This window comes from Macaca nemestrina, chromosome 15 (assembly GCF_043159975.1).
Source record: "Macaca nemestrina isolate mMacNem1 chromosome 15, mMacNem.hap1, whole genome shotgun sequence".
NCBI classification, from domain to species: domain Eukaryota; kingdom Metazoa; phylum Chordata; class Mammalia; order Primates; family Cercopithecidae; genus Macaca; species Macaca nemestrina.
The window spans coordinates 66,928,442-66,954,917 of NC_092139.1; the positions used below are offsets into that span (position 1 = coordinate 66,928,442).

The window sequence follows — 26,476 nt, forward strand, 5'->3', positions numbered from 1 at the left end:
AGCTACAGCTCGGTCACATGACTATTCCAAGGAGATCTGCAAAATGTAGTCTAGTTGCGTGCCCAGTATAAAGAAGAAACACATATTTAATGAACAGTTTGTGCACACATCCTAGAGAACATAGAAGCAACGTTTGTGTGAAGAAAGAAAGAAAGAAGGGGACTGGGAAGAAATATGCCTCCTACAACTGGAAATGATTCAAAAGCATGTTGACAGAGAAATGAATAAATAAGTTGGAATGCATTCACACAGTTGAATATACAAAGCCATAAAAAAAAATGGCCTGTATCTAACCATGACATCAGGGATGAACCTTTGGAAGCATCAAGACAAACTAGCAAGTCCTGGAAGATCACACTATTATATCTAACTATAAAATTTAAAAACAATCCCAAAATTATGCAGTATACTCCTTAGGCACATGACAAAACTAGAGCAAGAAGCTGGTAAACACAGAATGCAGAATTGTAGTTATCTTTTTAAAAAGACACAAGCGGGGTGGGACAAGAGAATGGCACAACGGTAGATGCAAGTTATTGGAAATGGTCTTGTTTGAAGGCTAAGTGATGGCCTTAATGTTATGCTTCATATTATTTTCTTGGTAACTTAAGTATAATATTGTTTATGCATACATAATGCATTACAATAGAAAATATTAATACAAAAACATCAAAACAGAACAAACACATTAGTATTTAGTTAGTATGGAACATCATATATTGTTTGAGCATAAAAATAAAAAAAATTAAAAAGACTATTCACTGAAGAGTTCATTCATGTTGGGATGAAAAATCAAGAAATAATCTTTTGGAGCACAAATATAGAGAAATAGCATCAATTTACCAAGATCAATGTTGTTTGTCTATGGGCCAAGTAGTTGACAGACCCTTATTATACTCAAATACCCTCAATTTAGTTACCAAATTAGAATGTGGGCTTGGATGCTGTCTGAGCTGAGGACTTTCTTTCGCCTCTTCAGATCCCTGTTTGATGTATTTTTTCATTTTCAGTTTGGAATCTATTGTGGATCATAGGTACTGATCACATTCTGGGGCCTCGTGGACAGAAAAAATGGTGCAAGAAATTCACTTAATCTTTCCTTTTCCTTTTCTCTTCTAATATCATAGGCATGCTTCTAGGGTTTCATTTAAAGTACAGCATCATAGAAATATCTCATAATTTAATTGGCAATGGATGAGTTATAAGACTGTGTTAATTACTTAATAGATGAGAGTATTTTAAAAGAGATTTCACATGAAGTCAAAAATACCCACTACATACCCATAAAAATGTAAAAAACCAGACCTTCTATTCCCTGTAACATTTAGTTATCATTTAGGTTTGAGTGTTCAAAGATATGCATATCGTTCAAGGATCCTTTTTTGGTAAAGGAACATATAAAATCTCAAGCAGATAAATTTGCATAGGGATGGTCATGACATTTTGACAAGTTTAGGGATGACACAGAAACTGTGATGCCTGACAGACGTTAGTGTCTGGTTCATTATTGTCATAGAAATTTTGTTTAAAAATATATTTGACAAGCTTTGTTATGTTTGATGCAATTGAAAAATATTGTTTGTGCAATTCCTTTGATGATTAACTGACTAGAGGTTTGATAATGCCATTGAAGAGAAAAACAAGGAAGCATCATTCCTAGAAACAGGTACCCAGCAGCACAGAAAATGATCCACATTTTTCAAATTTACCTTGAATACAGCTGTTGGATGAACATAAAATTTGAATAGTTGGAAGAAAAATGAGATATGGAGCCTAGCATTTATAATGAATTATCAAATGTGAGTAATTGCACTCAGTTGAACCAAAACACTTAGATTTTTGAAACTGACTCATCATTGTAATAACTTCCTTTTAAAAGCTGTTTTGTGTCTAATAATTTCATATATCATCAAAGTGCTTTGAAACATAATCTCTGCTATTCGTTTCATTAGATAAGGAAGAAGTGAACTTTAAAGTAAAATTTTCCCTGAAAAAAGATCTATTTTTACATGATATAATGATTACCACACTATTTATTCTGACTGTCTGGATTCATGATCTGGCTCTACCTGGTAGCAGCTGTGTAATCACAAAGCAGTTTTTGGAGAAAAATTTGGTTCGCAGAAGGAAAATTTACCAAAGAGAAAGAGCATGAGATTATATGCAGGATGGAGGTTAGACAGAAAAGGAAAAATCTTGATTTCACGCTTGCTGATATGTTAGTTGTTCAGGGCTATGACCCAGAACCCAGGACCTGTGAACTTAAAGTCAATTGGCATAATTCTTCCTATTTGGGATAACCATGGTATCTGATTTTATCACATCTGCAGGGGAACAATATTACCAGTACATACTATTGCCTCTCTCAAAGAATAAATGGCATTCATAAAACTATTGCCTTTTCCTAGAGTTATAATAAGAAAGGGGAGTACAAGAAGGCACTTGTTTGATGTGACTCTGTCTTTCGTTTTACGTCTTCTAAACTTCTTAATTTTGATTGATTTCCCCTCTATACCTAGTGTTTATTGGAACAACTACTTTCCATTAAGTAGGAAGAAAGACTTTTATATACTGGGATTTACAAACGCTTATTTTTTTTATTTTTTATTTTTTACCAGAAACACTAAGAGACAGGTAACAGCTGGCCATTAAAGAATAAAGTAATACATAAAAATTTCACCTGCAATGGTTGAATTTAAGACTTGGGCAATAGTAAACCAAGCTGTGAGGCATTTTGAATTTTCAGGGTCACATTATGCAGTTGTGTCAGGAGACTATTTACTGGTGAGCAGAGACCCCAAAAATGAAGGCCTTTTGAGCCTTCTAAAATTTGTGTTTATCATTCCATAGAATGTCAAAAGTTTTACTGCATGTGTTTCTATTTTGTTCAGTTTTGCATGTTTTTGAATGCATATAAATGAAATCATACCACAAATATTCTTTAAATATAGGCTCTTTAATTAATTATCTCTAAGATTTGACCATATTGTTCCATTTAGCCATTATTCACTGGTTCTCCTTCGACCTACTATTCAATTTTCTGGATATAATACAATTTATTTATCATTCTCCTGTTTATAGATATTTAAATGTGTCCATTTTTTCTTATGCAAACAGTGCTACTTAAACACTGTCATAGTTTTCTCCTGGTTACATACAGGTGGCTGTTTCTAGTTATATACAGGTGTTGTGGTCTGATATATGACCCCAACACAAAACAAGAAATTTGTTTTACTTGGCAATCAAGTAAACCAAAAGTTTCACAAACGTCAGAAGTAATCCTTATTCAATGCAGTCTCATATTTTTATTCTATTGTATTGTATTTATACTCTATACCATGTTATTTTAGGTTGTTAACCTTCTGGTTACCCTCCAGGGTCACAACCATAACGCTAAGAACATAAAAGTTGAAGTTTATTTAACTTGACGAATGAATTCAATTGAAGGCTGGTTCACTTTTACACCCATTTATTTGAGATTCCTCTTTTACTGAATGTTGGGCATTAGAAGATTTCCTGCCAGATGGGCATCTTATAAGTATGCTGTATATATACAAATGTATATATACATATATACATTTTTGCACATACACACACACAGGATTATTTGTCAATTTCAGCAGGAGTTTAGTATCTAATCTGCAGTGTGGCTAGAAATGGAAGTCCTCGCTTTTTGGAATCTTAGGAAGTGAGACACATATTAGAATTTGTATTTCCAGAAGTACTAGATGACCTTGTTATGGAAAAATTTCCCATTAAAAACAAACAGATACTAGACAAAATATAAAAACACATAAAATTATAGCTATTGGTAGAGATTACAGATCTACCAAGGTGGCAAGAAATTAGAACACAATCCCACAGAGTAGCAAAGCCCAGGTTCTCAAGGAGAAGCTATCTGTGGACATTTGCTACTACTTCATCTGCCGCCAGTCATTTGCTCACTTAAAAGCAGCTGCTGAAAGGCTGAGAGCAATTCAAATGTAAACATATGGGTAAACAGAAATGGATATTGGCTATATAAGGCAATGATAAAAGAAGCATTTTGGCAATATATACATCACATGGCAATAATAGCACAAAAGGTGGGAGAAAAAATGAAATTAAAGTAATACAGTCCTTATGTTTTCTCAAAAGTGGTAATAGTATTAACATACATTAGATTTTAACAAGTCAGAAAACACATTGAAATCACGAGGACAACCCCAAACGGAGATTTAAAGAACGTAGAGCTTACATGCTAAGTAGGGAAACGGAATTAAGCAATAAAGGGTAGCTACCAAAAACTACATCAATTGTTACAGTTATTGGGAAAATAATATTTTTTTCCCTGAGAGCTTGGAAATGAATGAGAATACCTTCTATTACCATTTCTTTTCAACCTTGTATTCAACATCATATTGCAGGTTCTAGCCAGTGCAATAAGGAAACAAAAGGTATAAAAATGAGAAGGAAGTAGAAACTCATTATTTGTAAGTGACACAACTGTGTATGTAAAATATGTAAATGAATCCACATATGAACTTAAAATTAATAAGTACATTTAGCAAGGTCAGGGATCAATATTATACTTCTATATATGAGCAATAAAGAAGTAAAATTATATTTAAAATTCATACCACTTACAAAAGCATAAAAATTGTACATAATATAAACCACTTAATGAATATCTACCAAAATGACTAAAATTTAAAATACTGGCTAGGCATGGTGGCACACACCTGTAGTCCAAGCTACTTGGAAGCCTGAGGCAGGAATATCACTTCAGCCTGGGAGGTCGAGGCTGCCAGGAACCATGATCTCACCACTGTATTCCAGCCTGGGTGACAGAGCAAGACATTGTCTCTAAAAAAAAAATAAACTAAAATAAAATAGGCTGGAAGGAGTGACTCATGCTTGTAATCCTAGCCCTTTGGGAGGCCAAGGCAGGCGGATCACCTGAGGTCAGGAGTTCGAGACCAGCCTGGCCAACCCATCTCTACTAAAAATACAAAAATTAGCTGGGCATGGTGGTGCATGCCTGTAATCCGAGCTACTCGGGAGGCTGAGGCAGGAGAATCGCTTGAACCTGGGAGGTGGAGATTGCAGTGAGCCAAGATCGCACCACTGCACTCCAGCCTGGGTGACAGAGTGAGACTCCGTCTAAAAGAAAAAAGAGTAATAAAAATAGAATGAAATAAACACTAACAATTGTAAGTCTTAAAGAGGATGTGGAGCAGTCAGAAGTCTTCCAGCCTGTGCAAACCCATTGTTAGTATGCAGGCAAAAGAGAAGCTTATAGGTGTTTGCCAAGTGTTTGCAGCAGCATTATTTATAATATCCCCAAACTGAAAATAGCCTAAATATTCATCAATAGTAGATGACTGACAATAAACAAATTGTGGCATATTCCTAAAATGTAACACTAAATCACAATGAAAATGAACTCACTATGGCTACCTATAACAATGGTCATGAATCTCACTAAATTTTATTAAAATGAAGAATCCCAACACAGATAAATACAGATTTTATGATTTCATTTTATAAAAGTTAGCAAAACTGATCTATGTAGCTAGGAGTCAAGATAATTGTTAATATGGAGGAGGAAGGTCAGAGATAATAACTGAGTAAGGACATCAGAGCGACTTCTAAGGTCCTAGTAATACTTTATTTCTTAATCTAGGTGGATATGGGAAAAGCTAGAAATGAATTTTTATCAATAATCCTTATTTTTCACTCCTCCTTCTGAGCTATTTGTCATATGACTTTAGAGTTTCTCTGATAAAGGCAGAATATATCTCCCTATATGACTTGCTTTAATTAATAGAATGAGGCAGAAATGAAGGTATGTCTGTTCAAAGCCTAGGCTTCAAAGGCCTTCATACATTTTTTAAATATTTCATTTTAAATGTCTGTGGGTACATAACAGATGTTTAAATATCTCATGAGGTACATGAGATATGTTGATAGAGGCAGGCAATGTATAATAATCACATCATGGGAAATGGGGTGTCCGTCTCCTTAAGCATTTATCCTTTGTGTTACAAAAATCTGCAATGCTTCATGCATCTGTGTGTCATCCTTGCGCAGAGGCTATGCTAATCTCTGTAACATTTCAATTTTAGTGTATGTGCTCCTGAGGTAAGCACCTGCACGCATTTCTATTTGCTTTTTAGCATTTCTGCAATACTATGAGTAGAACATGTCTGTGTTAAAATACAACAAAAGCAGGGTGGATGGGCTGTAGAGCAGAATATACCAGATGTCTTACTCTGGTTGTGTTGTTGTAACAAAATACTTTAGACTAGGTAATTTATAGAGCACAGAAATGTATTTTTCATGGAGGCTGGAACCCAAGATCAACGCACCAGCAGGTTCAGATCTAGTAAGGGCCTCATCTCTCTTTCCAAGTTGGTGCCTTGTTGCTGCATCCTCTGAAGAAGAGGAATGCTGTGTCCTCACCAAGTAGAAAAGGTGGAAGGGTTGGAAGGGCAAAAGAGAGAGAGGCAAACTCCCTCCATTGTGTCCTTTCATACTGATATTAATCCACCCATGAGGGCAGAACCCTCATGACCTGAATACCTCCCCAAAACCCATCCTCCCAACACTTGCATTGGGGATTATGTTTCTACCAGATGAAGTGTGGGGATACATTCAGACCATAACATCAAGTAAGCTGCCCCCATCAAATGCAGCCTATAGCAAGCCCCGTTGGTATTTGAAAATGCACAAGTAAGCAGCTAAACTGCAAACATAGGAGTAATGCCTGACATGTCGGTTCTGCTCTTGGTTGGATTTGGTAGGTTTTGTTTTGATGGGAAAGTTCTGTTTCATATGTTTTTCATTCTCTTCCACAGGCTAATAGGCTAGACCAGGTGCGTATTTCTCATGATGATGGCATCAGCTCATGTAGAACAGCATTTTACATAAGGTCTCTTGGATTCTTGCCTTGGAACTAGCTCTCCATAAGATCTGCTTTATTCCATTGGTCAAAACAAGTTAGTTAGATGCCCAAACCCCAAATCCAGGGGCAGAGAAATGTCCTCTTTTGTGGAAGAAAATGCAAAATCTCAAGGCAATAGCTTTAATCAGAGGGATTGTGAAATATTTGAGCCATTAACACAATGTATGACGCCTAGAAGGATGTCACACAGTGAATAAGTAATTACAGCATAATTCATTATTTACAATTGTATTAAGTATTATGAAGAAAAAATACTGCATGGTAAGCTCTACATGGAAAACTATATAGGAAACAAATATATGATTAAGCATTTCTATTTCAAGATTACAATCCTGGATAATTATAATATTGACTATCACATTTCCATAGTAAGAGGTATTTAATAATGCACATGATGTCTAGTCTGTATTTTGTTAAATGCTTAAAATTGACATTAAGAAACAAAACTAATAATATCCTGGTTATGTAAAAATCTCTGATTACTTTTCTATTTAATTTTGAGAGCTAAGGAAGCCAGGGTTTTCCTTCTTCTCCAATGATTTTGCACAAAACTTTTACACTGTTCATTACATACTGTGTGGTTTTACATCTTTAGGTTTGAGAAACACATATATTGCTTAGAGATTATGAGGGAGTGAGGTAGGGAATTATTAGGGGAAAAAATGCGCCACCACCCCAGCTAGTTTTTGTATTTTTAGTAGAGATGGTTTCACCATGTTTGCCAAACTGCTCTTGAACTCCTGACCTCAAATGATCTGTCCCTCCCAGAGCGCTGGGATTACAGGCCTGAGTCACCACGTCCGGCCCAATGTTTATATTTTTTTAAAACAGAGATGGGGTTTCACCACATTGACCAGGCTGGTCTCGAATTCCTAATCCCAAGTGATCCGCCCACCTCAGCCTCCCAAAGTGCTGGGATTACAGGCCTGAGCCAATGCACCCAGCCCTGAATGATTGTTTTGTCTGTACATTTCTCATGTCTTATATGGCATTGTAAAGGCAATCAGATCTTTTCATTCATGTGGTTTTGGACCTTTTCAGTAATGGTATTATTCTTTGTACTTAGAAGCTTGGCAGGCACTAGAACCCATCTCTCAAACAAAACAGGCTGAAGACATTAGGAATATAGTAGCTGCAACTTGTGGGAGGTTGCATGAAATATTAATCCTGCTTCTCTCAGAACAGAGTCCTGCAACGGAGCCAATGAAGCAATCACTAGCTCCACAAATAAGACACTGCAAAAATTAAAAAATACCTAAGATGTTTTTGTAGTCTGTGATAGCAACTATGCATGGTAGAAAGGCTAGTGCAAAACAGATACATACACCAATGGAACAGAATAGAGAGCCCAGAGATTAACCCATCATATATGGTCAACTAAATTTCAATAAGGGTACCAAGAATACACAGTGGGAAAATGACCGTCTCTTCAATAAATGATGTTGGGAAAACTGGGTATCCACGCACAAAAGAATGAAATTGGACCCCTGCTGTACACCACACCCAAAAATCAACTCAAAATGGATTAAAAACTAAAATGTAAGACTTGACACCATAAAACTCTTAGAAGGGAACATAGGGGAAAAGATCCTGGATATTGGATACAATGCCAAGCAAAAATAAACAAGTGCAACTATATCAATCTAAAATGCTTCTGCACAGTAAACAATCAATAAAATGAAAAGATAGGCCGGGCGCGGTGGCTCAAGCCTGTAATCCCTGCACTTTGGGAGGCCGAGACGGGCGGATCACGAGGTCGGGAGATCGAGACCATCCTGGCTAACACAGTGAAACCCCGTCTCTACTAAAAAAATACAAAAAAAAATAGCCGGACGAGGTGGCGGGCGCCTGTAGTCCCAGCTACTCGGGAGGCTGAGGCAGGAGAATGGCGCAAACCCGGGAGGCGGAGCTTGCAGTGAGCTGAGATGGCGCCACTGCACTCCAGCCTGGGCAACAGCATGAGACTCCCTCTCAAAAAAAAAAAAAAAAAAAAAGAAAAGATAACCTATAGAATGGGAAAAAACATTTGCAAACCATATTATCTGGTAAGAGTTTAATATTCTAAGAGACTCATACAACTGAATAGCAGAAAAATCCACAAATAACCTGATTGAAAAAATGGGCAAAGGACGTAAATAGACATTTCTCCAAAGGAGACATACAAATGACCGACAGATATAGGAAAACATGCTTACCATCACTGATCATCAGGAAAATGCAAATCAAATCCACAATGAAGATGGCTCCTGTTTTTTAAAAAAGATAACTGTTGGTGATGATGTGGAAAAAAGGAAAACCTTGTATATTACTGGTGGGAATATAAATTGTTACAGCCATTATAGAAAATAGTACTCAGGTTTCTCAAAAAATTAAACGTAAAACTGCCATGTGGTCCAGCACTCCCATATTGGGTATATATCCAAAGGAACTGAAATCAGTATGCTGAAGAGATATTTGTACGCTCATGTTTATGGCGGCGTTCTCAACAGCCAACATATGGAAACAACCTACATGTTGATTGATGAATGAATGAATGAAGAAATTGTGGTGTATACACACAATGGAGTATTATTCGGCCCCCCCAAAATGGAAATCCTCTCATTTGTGACAACATGGATGAACCCAGAGGACATTATGTTAAGTGAAATAAGCCAGATACAGGTAGACACACACTGTATGATTTTACTTACATGTGAAATCTAAAATATGAAGCAGAGAGTAGCGTGGTGGTTGCCAGGTGCTGGGGGAAGGGGGAGATTGGGAAGTGATGGTTACAGGGTACAAAGTTTCATCATAGTGCCAATAGCTGACAATACTGTACTGTGTACCTAAAATTGCTAAGAGGGTAGATCTTCTGTTAAGTCCTCTTATCAAAACAACAACAATCATAATAAAGGGGGTGGCAGGAAACTTTGAGATGTGACAGGTTTGTTTATAACCTTGATGGTGGTGATGGTTTCAGGGATGTTTGTTTATCCCCAAACTGATGAAGATATATATGTTAAATATGTACCACTTTTTATATGTCAATCATACATCAATTAAGTGGTTTAAGAAAAACAATAACAATAACAAAGGTTTGTGGAATACACTAATCAGACAATATAAACATCATCAGGGAGTTGCAGAGGCAGCTTACCTATTACTCGGCCTGATTTGGGGCCAGACATGGGGAAGCCAACTTTAGGAACAACCAAATGAGAATTCATTACAACTCACAGCGCAAAGCTACCTCAAAGGAATCCAGTAGATATGCCGAAATTACACATTACATGAAAAAAAAAAAAAAAAAAGAAAAAACTATTGCAATTCTGAAGAAAACTTCTGAAGTCAGATTGTGTGTATGTGCCCATTTGTGTGCATCTTTTATTTTTTCAGATATTTTCTTGCAAAATTAACAAATTTTTCCTTTCATATTTTCCCATCATTCCACAGTTCCATTTCTTTTACCAAGTCCTAAGTAGCCTTTTACTCCCCTGTCCACCAGTAAACATTGGTTTGGCAAAGCTAAGAGATTATCTAATTTTCATCCAAAAAGGATGGTGACCCTTTGCTGGTGATTTGCATTTCCTGCCTAGAAATCTAAACAATTTTTGTTTTCAAAGTTAAAAAATTTAACTAGAACATAGCTTACAGTTAATGTTTCTCTATGAATCTATCACTAATTATCTATAATGTTGTTATCTCATATCTTTTGGCTATTCTATCTTTAACAGGTTTTTTCATTGGTGGGTTCTCTACTTCAGGAACATCAATTGTCTTTACGTTGATCACTTTTTGACTGTCCTCCATTATTGATTATATTGTCTCTTATTGCTTTGTCTTTTATTCTCTGCACTCATCATGACTAAATGAAACCTTTATATCAGAATTTTAGTTTAGCTAAGTATTTCAATCATTGCTATTTTAATTTATCTGTCAGTTCCATGGTGGTGGTGTTTTAGCTCTCAGTTTCTTTCGCTTTGCAGTCTTTCTTCTCGTTTCATTGTTTAATAATCTTTGATTTCCTTTAAAAACATATATGTTATTTCATTCCTTAGCAACATGGTGCAGTTGCATAAAATTGTCTTCCTTTCCTTGCCTTCTGTTTTCTTAAGTTATGATTAAGTTCTTCACTTGTCATTTTTGTGTTCAGTTTTATTCATTCAATATTGATTTACTGAGTGCCTACTATGTGTCAGGCACTATTCTTAATACTAAGGAAAGGCCTGTTAGGGAAACCACATTCTTGCCCTCATGGATATTACATTTCAGATACAGAAGTCAGACAACAAATAATAGATCTATAATAAAACATCAAGATAGTCTATACTGGGGGATTGTGAGCTCCTGGCCTAACTCTCAATTCCTCCATTGCCACTATCATGAAAAAGCAGCCATAGACAATAGGTAAACTAATATGTGTTACTGTGTTCCCATAAAACTTTGCTGACACCTGCTTTCAGGCAGCTATTTGCATTTATCAATGTTATTCTCATCCTCTTTCTGGTATTGTTTTCTGAGGTCATTCCACTTACTGATATTATGACAATCAGGTATAAGGTTCTGGGTGGGCCAGTAGAGAAAAAAGAGGATGATGACCATCCCCAAGGACATGCGTTGAGCCCTTTCCTTCACTTACAATTACTTTAAGACAAAGGAGAAGGGGTCATTTTGTTCTCTTCTGGCCGCTACCCATTTCTGGTTGTCTGTATGAAAGAACGGAAAGGTTGGAATCTGATACTGGCTTCATCCTGCAACTATCCAGGCCTGCTACTGGGGTGACTACCAACTAATGGGGCACCCAGAGAATGAGAAAACATGGACATCCACCAATGAAGTTCCCTAAAGGAGTAAGAGGTCAAGTTGTAATGGCACCTGCTGCTTAGTATTTTCTTCTACTGCCTGATTTCTTTTATGCCCGTGGTAGACTTAAACATTTAAGTGTCAGCTTATTTTCCTAGGACACTAAAATACTTTAAAAACACATTTTAATTCTTATTACCAGCCTCAGCATCATAGTGAGATCTTGTCTCTACTAAAAGTAAAAACAAACGAACAAATACAAGATAGCCAGGCATGGTGTTGCATGCCTGTAGTCCCAGCTACTTAAAGCAGAGGCGGGAGGCTCATTTGAGCCCAGGAGTTTAGTTTACAGTGAGCTATGATTGTGCCACTGCACTCCATGCTGGACAACAGAATGAGACTCTTTCTTAAAAAAAAAAACCCTCTAATTTAAAACAAAACAAAACAAAACAAAACAGTTTTTATTCATTGCAGAAACAAATGCAAATAGGCAAAGAGCATAAATATGATCCTGAATCCCCTCTCCCAATATGACGAATGTTAACATTTCTAGACATATCTTCCAAATATAAACCTATATAAAACTAACATATGTGAACGCGTTATATACTAAAACATTAAACTCATATTGAATATGTAGCACTTTGCAGCCTTCCATAAGTAACACATGACAGCAATAACGTAACAGAATATAAAATACTCTCAAATTGGCCTGATTTATAACCTGCTTTTTCATTTACTATCATGAAACCTTTTCTAAGTCTCTAAATTATTTTGGGTTTTTTTTGGCAATGGTTGTATAGTATTCCACTGCACAAATGTACCATAACTCATTTAAATAATCTCTCCTTGTTTGGGAATTTAATTTGCTTTGATTTTTTCAGTATTATGACCAACACTTAAATGAATATCCTTTTACCTAAATATAGGCATATATTCTTTTTTTCCCGTACTTGCTATTTTCGTTTTTGTTTTGAAGATGGTTTCTCTCTGCTGCTCAGGCTGGAGTGTACTGGTGTGATCAGCTCACTGTAACCTCAAACTCCTGTGCTCAAAGATCCTCCTGTCTCAGCCTCCCGAGGAGCTGAGACTACAGGCATGCACCACCACACCTGGCTTTTTTTTTTTTTTAATTTTTCATCTTGTAGAGATGGGGTCTCACTTTGTTGCCCAGGCTGCACTTTATAACCTGCACTTTGTAATAGAATTCTTATTTATAAATATACTTTACCTCCTCTGGGCACTGGTCTCATTTTTATGTTGAAAACTTGGTTGCAACACTTGAGAAATGCTGGTTCTCTTTGCTAGTTCTGGTGGGGCGGGAGGATAGGTAGACAACCATGGGTTAGGGTTAGAATACTGATGCTCTGTGAGGCAGTACCCACGAGGTGATGAGGCCCATGGAACTCCTTGAAGAGGTTAAGGGATCCAGTAGAGGGTAACTGTGAGTCAGAAATCCCATTGTGACCACTACTACCTATACCAGGAAAGTGACATTCAACCATGAAATACTAAAGTGGGCATGAAAAAAATCCAAAGGGTATCACCAACTGACAAAGGGCAGAAAATGTATACTCTAGGTTGACATTTAGCCCTTAACACACCATGACAGCATGAGGCTCCATGGGTGTGTCAGCATGGGGGATCGGATGAAACCCTCCCCTCTCTTGCAGTCTGTGGCTCTGCCTCATGTAATATTATCACACAAATCTCTGCGTGAACACCATAAAATGCATACTTTTTGATATCTGAAGCCTCAGCTGGTCAAGTCCATCCGGGAAATATATCCTGAGATGGGTGGAACTTTCACATCTTATTCATATTTATACTTTCTTCTTTTCTTTTCTTCTCTCTCTCTCTCTCTCCCCCTCCTTTCCCCCTCCCCTCCCCTCTCCTCACCTCCCTTCTCCTTTCCTTTCCTTTCCCCCTTGTTATCTGCCTGGGAGTCTAGGATACAGCAGGCTCTGGGTAAATGCGTATTGTAAAGGTGGCAGGTAGAAAGGGCTTGGCTGTTGTTTTTCAAACAGATTATGCATATGCTGACATTATTAAAAACACACGCACATGTACATCACCATTGCCCCAGAGACCTCTCCAGCTGACTAGTGTCAAGCTAGTGATTTGTAAGATTGTCTGCACATATTATATTTTAAAACACATATTGCTTTTGTGAAATGTGTATTTATTACACATTTTGGAATTGATAATATTCGCCAAAAAGCAGCCTCTCCTTGCTGGATCTGAGACAGTCTGTCATGTAAACACATTTCTGGAAGAGACTTCATACAAATGCTTTAGATGGGGCCAACCAGCTTCCATGGTCTCTCCCTCTCTCTGTCTCTCTCACACACACACACACACTCCCCTTCTCCTCCCCCGACCATGTCACACCCATACAAATAAATAATAAAAACAGTAATGGAACAACAGCCCCAGAGGAAAGCTCTGTTAGGAATAAGTCTTATTTTCAAAGCTGCACAAAACCCATCCAGCGAAGTAACCTTGTGAAAAGCAACACTTTATAACTCTACAGATTGGGCTGCCCCAAATTAGCGAGATGGCTCTGTGAGCCCCACCAAGTGTGTTCTTCAAATACCCTGAGCTGTGACTCCAAGTGCGAGAGTTGACAGGAAATCCAATTTGTGGTCAGTCTATAGAAAGAGTGTTCCAGACTCTGATCACCTTGGTACGGCCATGTGGGTCAGTGTATGGCTGTGTGGGTGTGTGGGGCTGGGTAGGTATGTGGGTCTGTGCGCAGCTCTGTGGGTTAGTGTGTAGGTGTATGACTCTGTGGGTGTGTTGCTGCATGGCTGTGTGGGTCAGTGTGTGACTATGCGGGTGGGTTGGTGTGTGGACGTATGACTGTGTGGGTGTGTGGCTACATGGGTGTGTGGGTCAGTGTGTGGCTGTGTGGGTCGGTATGTTGCCGTGTGGGTCGGTGTGTGACCGTGTGGGTCGGTGTGTGACCGTGTGGTTCGGTGTGTGGCCATGTGGGTTGGTGTGTTGCTGTGTGGGTCGGTGTGTAGCTCTGTGGGTTGGTGTGTAGCTCTGCGGGTTGGTGTGTGGGTGTATGACTGTGTGTGTGGCTGCATGGCTGTGTGGGTCAGTGTGTGACTGTGTGGGTCAGTGTGTGACTGTGTGGGTCGGTGTGTGGCTGTGTGGGTTGGTGTGTGGTTGTGTGGGTCGGTGTGTTGCTGTGTGGGTCGGTGTGTTGTGTGGGTTGGTGTGTTGCTGTGTGGGTCAGTGTGTTGCTGTGTGGGTTGGTGTGTGGCTGTGTGGGTGTGTGTGTGTAGTCACCCTGTGTAATGTGCATTCACACCCCACTCTGGCAGCTTAATCTTTTCCTCCCCAGCATCCACTGGCATAATCAACTGGGGGCCTGCGCAGAACCTGCCAAGCTTATATTAACGTTGGCTCAGGGAGAGATTTATTCCTTCCTAGCACAGCACAGGCTGTACCTGGCTCAGCTACGACTCTCCCACCTTTACACCCCTCACTACAGTACACATACACACAAACATGCACACACACACACACAGGCGTGCGCACGTGCGCATGAACACACACACACACGAGTGCCAGGTGGAACTAGTTCTGGTTAGTGTTTGGAAGGGGAACTTCCTTGGCCTCTGCCAAATATAGTCAATCATCCCGAGATTTTCAGAGCCTCTGCCTCATTGTTTGATCTGGAAACCCCTTTCCTACTCTACAGGGGCCACAAGCACATTATAAATGCAATCTCACTTGGAGGCTTAAGTGCCAACCTGGGCTCAAACAGCCGTGTCATCTGAATGAGTAATTTACTCATTCATAAAATGGGGATGATATTAGCAGGATGACATCGTGAGGTTCCTCATTAAGATATCATTTTAAAATGAACCCCAGTCCTTGTCCAGTGGGAGAGGCATCAGACAGAATGTCTACTCCCGCCTCAGTCCAGGATGGGATTAATCTCAGCCTGTTAGCCCTGCTAAGTCCAGTCACACAAACCCTGCAGGGAGAAAGAGGAGAGCATCTGCCATACAGTCAGGCTGCCACCTTGTTCACTTGCTTCTGTCCTTGCCCCTGTCCCTGAGCTCCAGACACACAGAACTCTTCATTGATCCCAGGACACACCCCCATTGCACATGCTGTGTCCTCTGCCTGGATTTCCCTTCCACCTATTCTCTGCCTAGAAAACTTATATTCATCCTTCAAAGCTGAGATCTAAAACCACCATTTATTGCAGCCTTCCATGCTCCCTCCTCTTCTCCCTCAGCCTCAAGCAGAGATAATTTCCTGGGTCATCATGGAATCTCATGGAAAGTTCTATTTGAACACTTCCCATACTTGCAACACCAGGACGTGATGTGGCTCTTCCACCAGATTGTGAACCCCTTGAAGAGAACAGTTATGTTTATCTTTGATTCCCTAATACTCAACCCGGTGTCAAGCACGTAGTAGTAAACTTAATCCATGTTTGAATGAATTATTCTTTGTGTCCTCAAAGTTTAACTCCACGACTGGGGCATACTAATTACCTAATGATTGTTTGTGGAAATTGTTATGAATCTATCTCTGCAGCCCCATAGCCTAGTAGAGTTGTTTGAATGAGTGAGCTGTGCCTCATTCTGGCCACTCACTATGTTTCCTGGACTGTAGTAGGTGCCAAAAAAAAGTCTGCATGAATGTTCATTCCCCCAGCACCTGTTATAAAGTTTATCTAACTGTTGCAATTGACAACCCTCATGTTTCTCCTCAACTCAATCAGCGCAGGTTTTACTTACCTGACGATGCAATGCAGGTTCAGGGCACCAGAGGATGGGGGAGGGAAGGAGGGCTCTGCTTCACTGGTTCATTCAAGAACCCAGGCTCCTGATGGCTCTGCCAGTTTCAACAAGTGACCTTCCAGGGTCATCCTTGGTGTTGAAACCTAGCTGGAAGGTTGTGGAAAAAGCAGGAACATTTTATGGCCAGGTCAGGAACTACCCCACATCACTTCTGCTCACATTCCTTTAACTAGAATTCAGTCACTTTGGTCACACCTCACTGCAGGGAAGGCTTGAAAATGTAGTTTAAACTGTGTGCTCAAGTAAAAGTGGAAATGGGTTTGACGAGCAGTAGTAAGTCCAAAAAACTTATCAATCATCCACAAATATTTGATGAACAATATGAATAATGAGTTTTTCTATACCTGGAAGCTACGTATAGGTATGTTTGCACATAGCATATGCTCAATGAGTAGTTGAAATAATTCATCTCTGTATCATCAAAAACCTTACATATTGTCTCATGTGGAGATGGTACTCAGTAAATAAATGGATGAAAAGGAGGGAGGGAGGGAGGGAAGGAGGAGGAAGGAAGGAAGGAAGGAAGGAAGAAGGAAGGAAGGAAGGAAGGAAGGAAGGAAGGAAGGAAGGAAGGAAGGAAGGATGGATGGATTTAATAACAAAGAGTAGATAATGTATAGATGAATGGATGGATGGATGCAAGAAATCAAGGATGGATGGGAGAAAAGAAGGAAGCAAAGATTTAGTAACAGATGAGTGAATGATGTATAGATGAATGGATGGGTGAAAGAAATCAAGGATGCGTGGGAGGAAAGAAGGAAGGAAGGAATGAACAAATGAAAGAAGGAGAAAAGGAAGGAAAATAGTAAGAAAATATTTAATAATGGATGGATGATGGATAGATGAATGGATGAAAGAAAGGATGAGCGGGAGAAAAGGAGATGAGAGGGAGGAAGGTGTATATATACGTACATACACACACACACATATATACATATACATAGTCTTGTTAATATGTAACAAGAATTAGGAGTTATATATATATGCATACACACACACACATACACATACACACACACATAAGTATATGCTTGGGAAATTAAGTACTTGGGAAATTGTTACCATCATAAAGTAGGGCAATGGGTCACCCCTGAGGTGTTCCTGTTAGCCCCAACTGCTCAGTCCCTGCTTGGTCCCGATCCCTTGCCCCACACCTTATTACACCCTACACAGGGACTTGACCACCTTCTAGCTTCCAAGTAGGAGTGAGCTTACCTCCAGGTTTCCTGGGTGTGGTGGCTACAGCTTCAAGTGCGAGCCATGGAAAATGGGTGAGAAGACAGAGCAAGGTTTTAGATTCAAGGTCTACACTCTGCTTGAGTGATCAACATCATTTCCATACTATAATTACATTGCCCAATTCTCCCGATTGTACTGCTATCTTGTAGGCTGTCCTAGTTGGAAGTAATCTGAAACTATGAGACATTAGATTCTGTGAAACAATCACTTCCCAAAGAAATATGGTCCTAGACAGTAATTGATAAATCCCATTAAGCCTCTTATTTCCTATTTGGTCTCTTCTGAGATGACATTGTTGATTTGTGTAATGCAAACTGTGTCCCCCATATTGCCAAACGTGAAAGATTTGCCCAGCTTTGGAGGATAAGGGCTCAGGGAGTCTAAGCCAGGGAGTAGAAGGAAGACGCTGTTGAGTTATGATAGGTGGCTAGACCAGATATATCTTGACGGATTTTTCTCCATGGTCTGCATGATTATTCTGCTCCAGAGAACTCCTACAAGGACAGCTTACAACTACTGTGGTTTAAGTCAGAGGCCACAGGATCTGTTCTTGTGAAACTTGGTTAGCATAAAAGGAAAAGGGATGCATTTGGCTCAGAGCTCAGAGGTGCTCCACAAGGGATGCCCCAGAACACTGCAGATGGTCCAGGAGGAGCACACATCTTTGCAAAGCACCCCTGACTCTCCAGTCCTGATATCCTCAGTCCCTGGCTTCTGTACCCTAAATCCAGAACTTTGCTGAGTTAGAGTGTGTTAAAATAATTGTGTTTATCTCATGCTCTTGTAAAATTTAGGACTTGTTTGCTTAGACATCCCCCGACCCAGCCAATTTCTTCCTTACCCTGTCTTTTCTGGGTCCAGGGATGAGAGACTAAAGACTTTTGTTAAAGAGGAAAGCAAGCTGAAGTGAAAAGGAAAGAGCACTAAACTAGGAGTCAGGCAATGAAATTACAATCCCTATCTTGTGGCAAAGTTGCTGAACTGCTTTGAGCAAGTCTCGTCCCCTTTCTGGCCTGGCCTGCAACTCCCCATCTTAAGATAAGGGATTAGTCTAGAACATTTTAAAATTAGCTGCCAATATTTAAAATCAAGAGATCCCACATAAAAGAGGTTTTTTTTTTTTTTAGCTCCTCCCATAAATTCTGATTGGAAACACCAGTCTCACACTCCCACTTGGCCTCAAACAGCTGAAACTGAGTGGTGGCTTCTTGCTTTAGGTGGGGTTTGCACCTTCAGGTTAACCACAATCCCCACTACTCTCTATTGCTTTAAACCTTGCTTCACTTGCTTATGTTATCAACTGGCTCTCATAAGCTTATGTTTGTAATTTCTAGATATCTATTCCCACTCCAGCTTCATTAATTCAAAATAAACTCACTCTCACACAGAAGCCAAGTGTAAGAACCATCACCTGGGACTGCTATTTGTCAACGCTAATTAGGCCTGCATGGCCCCAGTTCAGCACCCTGGACAAATTATTGAGCGCTATTAGAGGCAAGTGAGTCCTCCCATATCCCACCAAGTCCTGTCTAACGGGCAGCCACACCCTCGCCCAGACTGAGAATATGCTGATACCTGATAGACTAAAACTTCATCTTGTTATTAGCACCAAAGCCTTGAATCCCTACTAAATCTGCCCTGCATTTGATTTCTTTGTAATTCTGCCATTCCTTGGGATCAGGATGGGGATGTGGGGGGATGAGGGTGAGATGGGTAATTCTTCTCTGTCAAGACATGTCTAAACTGCCTATCTTTTAGGTGCAACTGCTGCTTCCCAAAGGCCATCGTTCTTGTTGCTGTAAAGAATGATGGATGTGATACCATATATTACCACTGTGCACTTTCATTTTCAGTGTCTGATTTTCCTCCCCCAAATTGCCAAGTGATCGAGAGGCTAGGGTTGCTTTTATGAGATGTGTCATAAGGCCTTCTTTATGAACAACGTGGCCAGGCAACGTGGATCAGAGATAAGGAAAAACTTTCAGGTACCTCCGAGTTGTTTCTTGCTGGTATCTTTTTGCAGGTTCCCTCCAAGGCGTCTCTCCAGGAGTCCATGGCTGCCAGGAGGATATCAGGTGGTTAATCTGCTTTCAACTCCTTACAATTACTGAGCCCACCAGTCAAAACCCACCACAATCTGGAACCCACTGAGGGCCCACTCTGTGGCAGGCACTGTGCTGAGGTCTAAGAGGTGAGAGATAAAAAGTATATCTCTGCTCTTGTGAAGCTTCTATTCCAGTGAGCAAGAGACAATTAAAACAAAGCTATGGTGTGGTGCAGTGGGTCACACCTGTAATCCCAGCACTTTTGGAGGCTGAGGCAGGTGGACCACTTGAGGTCAGGAGCTCAAGACCAACCTGGCCAACATAGAGAAACCTCGCCTCTACTAAAAATACAAAAATTAGGCTGAATAGGAACAGCTCCAGTCTACAGCTCCCAACATGAGTGATGCAGAAGACGGGTGATTTCTGCGTTTCCAACTGAGGTACCGGGTTCATTTCACTGGGGCTGGTTGGACAGTGGATGCAGCCCATGGAGTGTGAGCCGAAGCAGGGCAGGGCATCACCTCACCCGGGAAGGGCAAGGGTTTGGGAAATTCCCTTTCCTAGCCAAGGGAAACCATGACAGACAGTACCTGGAAAATCAGGACACTCCCACCCTAATACTGAGCTTTTCCAATGATCTTAGCAAATGGCACACCAGGAGATTATATCCCACACCTGGCTCTGAGGGCCCCATGCCCATGGAGCCTCACTCACTGCTAGCACAGCAGCTTGAGATTGAACTGCAAGGTGACAGCGAGGCTGGGGGAGGGGTGTCCACCATTGCTGAAGCTCGAGTAGGTAAACAACATGGCTGGAAAGCTCAAACATGGTAGAGCCCACTGCTGCTCAAGGAGGCCTGCCTGCCTCCGTAGACTCCACCTCTGGGGGCAGGGCATAGCTGAACAAAAGGCAGCAGAAACTTCTGCAGACTTAAACATCCCTGACAGCTTTGAAGAGAGTAGGGGTTCTCCTACATGGAGTTTGAGATCTGAGAATGGACAGACTGCCTCCTCAAGTGGGTTCCTGACTCCCGAGTAGCCTAACTGGGAGACGTCTCCCAGTAGGGGCCGACTGACACCTCGTACAGCCAGGTGCCCCTCAGAGACGAAGCTTCCAGATGAAGGATCAGGCAGCAACTTTAGTCATTCTGCCATATTTGCTGTTTTGCAGCCTCCACTGGTGAAACCCAGGCAAACAGGGTCTGGAGTAGACCTCCAGCAAACTCAAACAGACCTGCAGCCGAGGGTCCTGACTGTTAGAAGGAAAACTAACAAATAAAAAGGACATCCACACCAAAACTCCATCTGTACATCACTATCATCAAAGACCAAGGGTAGATAAAACCACAAAGATGGGGAGAAACCAGAGCAGAAAAGCTGAAAATTCTAAAAATCAGAGCACCTCTTCTTCTCCAAAGGAATGCAGCTCCTCACCAGTGATGGAACAAAGTTGGACAGAGAATGACTTTGACAAGTTCAAAGTTCCCTTTGAAACGGAAGCTCATCAGACTAACAGCGAATCTCTCAGCAGAGACTCTACAAGCCAGAAGAGAGGGTGGCTCAATAGTCAACATTCTTAAGAAAAGAATTTTCAACCCAGAATTTCATATCCAGCCAAACTAAGCTTCATAAGTGAAGGAGAAATAAAATCATTTACAGACAAGCAAATACTGAGAGATTTTGTCACCACCAGGGTTGCCTTACAAGAGCTCCTGAAGAAAGCACTAAACATGGAAAGGAACAACTGGTACCAGCCAGTGCAAAAACATGCCAAATTGTAAAGACCATTGATGCTAGGAAGAAACTGCATCAACTAACATGTAAAATAACCAGCTAACATCATAATTACAGGATCAAATTCACACATAAGAATATTAACCTTAAATGTTAATGGGCTAAATGCTCCAGTTAAAAGACACAGACTGGCAAATTGGATAAAGAGTCAAGACCCATCAGTGTGCTGTGTTCAGGAGACCCATCTCACATGCAGAGACACACATAGGCTAAAAATAAAGGGATGGAGGAAGATACACCAAACAAATGGAAGCAAAAAAAGAAAAACAAAACAAAACAGGGGTTGCAATGCTAGACTCTGATAAAACAGATTTTAAAGGAACAAAGATCAAAAGAGACAAAGAAGGCCATTACATAATGGCAAAGGGATCAATTCAACAAGAAGAGCTAACTGTCCTAAATACATACGCACCCCATACAGGAGCACCCAGATCCATAAAGGAAGTCCTTAGAGACCTACAAGGAGACTTAAACTCCAACACAACAATAATGGGAGATTTTAACACCCCACTGTCAACATAAAACAGATCAACAAGACAGAAAGTTAACAAGGATATCCAGTACTTGAACTCAGTTCTGCACCAAGCAGACCTAATAGACATATACAGAACTCTCCACCCCAAATCAACAGAATATACATTCGTCTCAGCACCACATCGCACTTATTCCAAAATTGACCACATAGTTGGAAGTAAGCACTCCTCAGCAAATGCAAAATAACAGAAATTATAACAAACTGTCTCTTAGACCACAGTGCAATCAAATTAGAACTCAGGATTAAGAAACGCACTAAAAACTGTTCAGCTACATGGAAACTGAACAACCTGCTCCTGAAGTACATAACTGGGTACATAACGAAATGAAGGAAGAAATAAAGATGTTCTTTGGGCAAAAACTGGAAAAAATCCCTTTGAAAACTGGCACAAGACAGGGATGCTCTCTCTCACTACTCCTATTCAACATAGCGTTGGAAGTTCTGGCTAGGGCAATCAGGCAAGAGAGAGAAATAAAGGGTATTCAGTTAGGAAAAGAAGAAGTCAAATTGTCCCTCTTTGCAGATGACATGATTGTATATTTAGAAAACCCCACTCTCTCAGCCCAAAACCTCCTTAAGCTGATAAGCAACTTCAGCAAAGTCTCAGGATACAAAATTAATGTGCAAAAATCACAAGCATTCTTATACACTGGTAACAAACAAACAGAGAGCCAAATCATGAATGAACTTCCATTCACAATTGCTTCAAAGAGAATAAAATACCTAGGAATCCAACTTACAAGGGATGTAAAGGACCTCTTCAAGGAGAACTACAAACCACAGCTCAGTGAAATAAAAGAAGACACAAACAAATGGAAGAACATGCCATGCTCATGGATAGGAAGAATCAATATCGTGAAAATGGTCATACTGCCCAAGGTTATTTATGGATTCAATGCCATCCCCATCAAGCTACCAATGACTTTCTTCACAGAATTGGAAAAAACTGCTTTAAAGTTCATATGGAACCAAAAAAGAGCCCGCATTGCAAAGACAATCCTAAGTTAAAAGAACAAAGCTGGAGGCATCACGCTACCTGACTTCAAACTATACTACAAGGCTACAGTAACCAAAAGAGCATGGTACTGGTACCAAAACAGAGATATAGACCAATGGAACAGAATACAATCCTCAGAAATAATACCACACATCTACAGCTATCTGATCTCTGACAAACCTGAGAGAAACAAGAAATGGGGAAAGGATTCCCTATTTAATAAATGGTGCTGGGAAAATTGGCTAGCCATAAGTAGAAAGCTGAAACTGGATCCTTTCCTTACTCCTTATATGAAAATTAATTCAAGATGGATTAGAGACTTAAATGTTAGACCTAATACCATAAAAACCCTAGAAGAAAACCTAGGTAGTACCATTCAGGACATAGGCATGGGCAAGGACTTCATGTCTAAAACACCAAAAGCAATGGCAGCAAAAGCCAAAATTGACAAATGGGATCTAATTAAACTAAAGAGCTTCTGCACAGCAAAAGAAGCTACCATAAGAGTGAACAGGCAACCTACAGAATGGGAGAAAATTTTTGCAATCTATTCATCTGACAAAAGGCTAATATCCAGAACCTACAAAGAACTCAAACAAATTTACAAGAAAAAAACAAACAACCCCATCAAAAAGTGGGCAAAGTATATGAACAGACATTTCTCAAAAGAAGACATTCATACAGCCAACAGACACATGAAAAAATGCTCGTCATCACTGGCCATCAGAGAAATGCAATCAAAACCACAATGAGATACCATCTCACACCAGTTAGAATGGCAATCATTAAAAAGTCAGGAAACAACAGGTGCTGGAGAGGATGTGGAGAAATAGGAACACTTTTACACTGTTGGTGGGATTATAAACTAGTTCAGCCATTATGGAAAACAGTATGGCGATTCCTCAAGGATCTAGAACTAGAAGTACCATATGACCCAGCCATCCCATTACTGGGTATATACCCAAAGGATTATAAATCATGCTGCTATAAAGACACATGCACACGTATGTTTATTGTGGCACTATTCACTATAGCAAAGACTTGGAATCAACCCAAATGTCCATCAGTGACAGACTGGATTAAGAAAATGTGGCACATATACACCACGGAATACTATGCAGCCATAAAAAAGGATGAGTTTGTGTCCTTTGTAGGGACATGGATGCAGCTGGAAACCATCATTCTTAGCAAACTATCACAAGAACAGAAAACCAAACACTGCATGTTCTCACTCATAGGTGGGAACTGAACAATGAGATCACTTGGACTCTGGAAGGGGAACATCACACACCTGGGCCTATCATGGGGAGGGGGGAGGGGGGAGGGATTGTATTGGGAGTTATACCTGATGTAAATGATGAGTTGATGGGTGCTGATGAGTTGATGGGTGATGAGTTGAAGGGTGCAGCACACCAACATGGCACAAGTATACATATGTAACAAACCTGCACGTTATGCACATGTACCCTAGAACTTAAAGTATAATAATAATAATTAATTAATTAAATAATTAATTTAAAAAAAAAAGATGTTCTTTGAAACCAATGAGAACAAAGACACAATATACCAGAATCTCCGGGACACATTTAAAGCAGTGTGTAGAGGGAAATTTATAGCAATAAATGCCCACAAGAGAAAGCAGGAAAGATCTAAAATTGACACCCTAACATCACAATTAAAAGAACTAGAGAAGCAAGAGGAAACACATTCAAAAGCTAGCAGAACGCAAGAAATAACTAAGATCAGAGCAGAACTGAAGGAGATAGACACACAAAAACCCCTTCAAAAAAATCAATGGATCCAGTAGCTGTTTTTTTGAAAAGATCAACAAAATTGATAGACTGCTATCAAGACTAATAATGAAGAAAAGAGAGAAGAATCAAATAGATACAATAAAAAAAAATGATAAAGGGGATATAACCACTGATCCCACAGAAATACAAACTACCATCACAGAATACTATAAACACCTCTACACAAATAAACTAGAAAATCTAGAAGAAATGAATAAATTCCTGGTCACATACACCCTCCCAAGACTAAACTAGGAAGAAGCTGAATCCCTGAATAGACCAATAACAGGCTCTCAATTTTTGAGCCAATAATTAATAGCTTATCAACCAAAAAAAGTCCGGGACCAGACAGATTCACAGCTGCATTCTACCAGAGGTACAAAGAGGAGCTGGTATCATTCCTTCAGAAACTATTTCAATCAATAGAAAAAGAGGGAATCCTCCCTAACTCGTTTGATGAGGCCAGCATCATCCTGATACCAAAGCCTGGTGGAGACACAACAAAAAAAGAGAATTTTAGGCCAATATCCTTGATGAATATTGATTCAAAAATCCTCAATAAAATTCTGGCAAACCAAATCCAGCTGCACATCAAAAAGCTTATCCACGACAACCAAGTGGGCTTCATCCCTGGGATGCAAGGCTGGTTCAACATATGCAAATCAATAAAGGTAATCCATCATAAACAGAACCAAAAACAAAAACCACATGATTATCTCAATAGATGCAGAAAAGGCCTTTGACAAAATTCAACAGCACTTCTTGCTAAAAACTCTCAATTAACTAGGTATTGATGGAATGTATCTCAAAACAATAAGAGCTACTTATGACAAACACACAGCCAATATCATACTGAATAGGCAAAAACTAGAAGCATTCCCTTTGAAAACTGGCACAAGACAGGGATTCCCTCTCTCCCCACTCCTATTGCAACATAGTGTTCGAAGTTCTGGCCAGTGCAATCAGGCAAGAGAAAGAAATAAAGGGTATTCAATTAGGAAAAGAGGAAGTCAAATTGCCCCTGTTTGCAGATGACATGATTGTATATTTAGAAAACCCAACAGTCTCAAGCCAAAATCTCCTTAAGCTGATTAGCAACTTCAGCTAAGTCTCAGGATGCAAAATCAATGTGCAAAAATCACAAACATTCCTACACACCAATAACAAACAGAAAGCCAAATCATGAGTGAACTCCCATTCACAATTGCTTCAAAGAGAATAAAATATCTAGGAATACAACTTACAAGGGATATGAAGGACCTCTTCAAGGAGGAACTACAAACCACTGCTCAATGAAATAAGAGAGGACACAAACAAATGGAAAAACATTCTATGCGTACGGATAGGAAGAATCAATATCATGAAAATGGCCATATTGTCCAAGGTAATTTATAGATTCAATGCGATCCCCATCAAGCTACCAATGACTTTCTTCACAGAATCCCAAAAAAAAAACTATATTAAAGTTCACATGGAACCAAAAAAGAGCCCCCATTGTCAAGACAATCCTAAAC

General features: G+C 39.8%; 1 non-coding gene across 1 annotated transcript; it reads right to left on the reverse strand.

Annotated features, from left to right (window-relative positions):
* Positions 1–6,027: 6,027 nt before the first annotated feature.
* Positions 6,028–6,131, reverse strand: LOC139358972 (U6 spliceosomal RNA). The gene has a single exon (XR_011614472.1). It is a non-coding gene; the product is annotated as a U6 spliceosomal RNA (small nuclear RNA).
* Between the last annotated feature and the right edge of the window lie 20,345 nt (positions 6,132–26,476).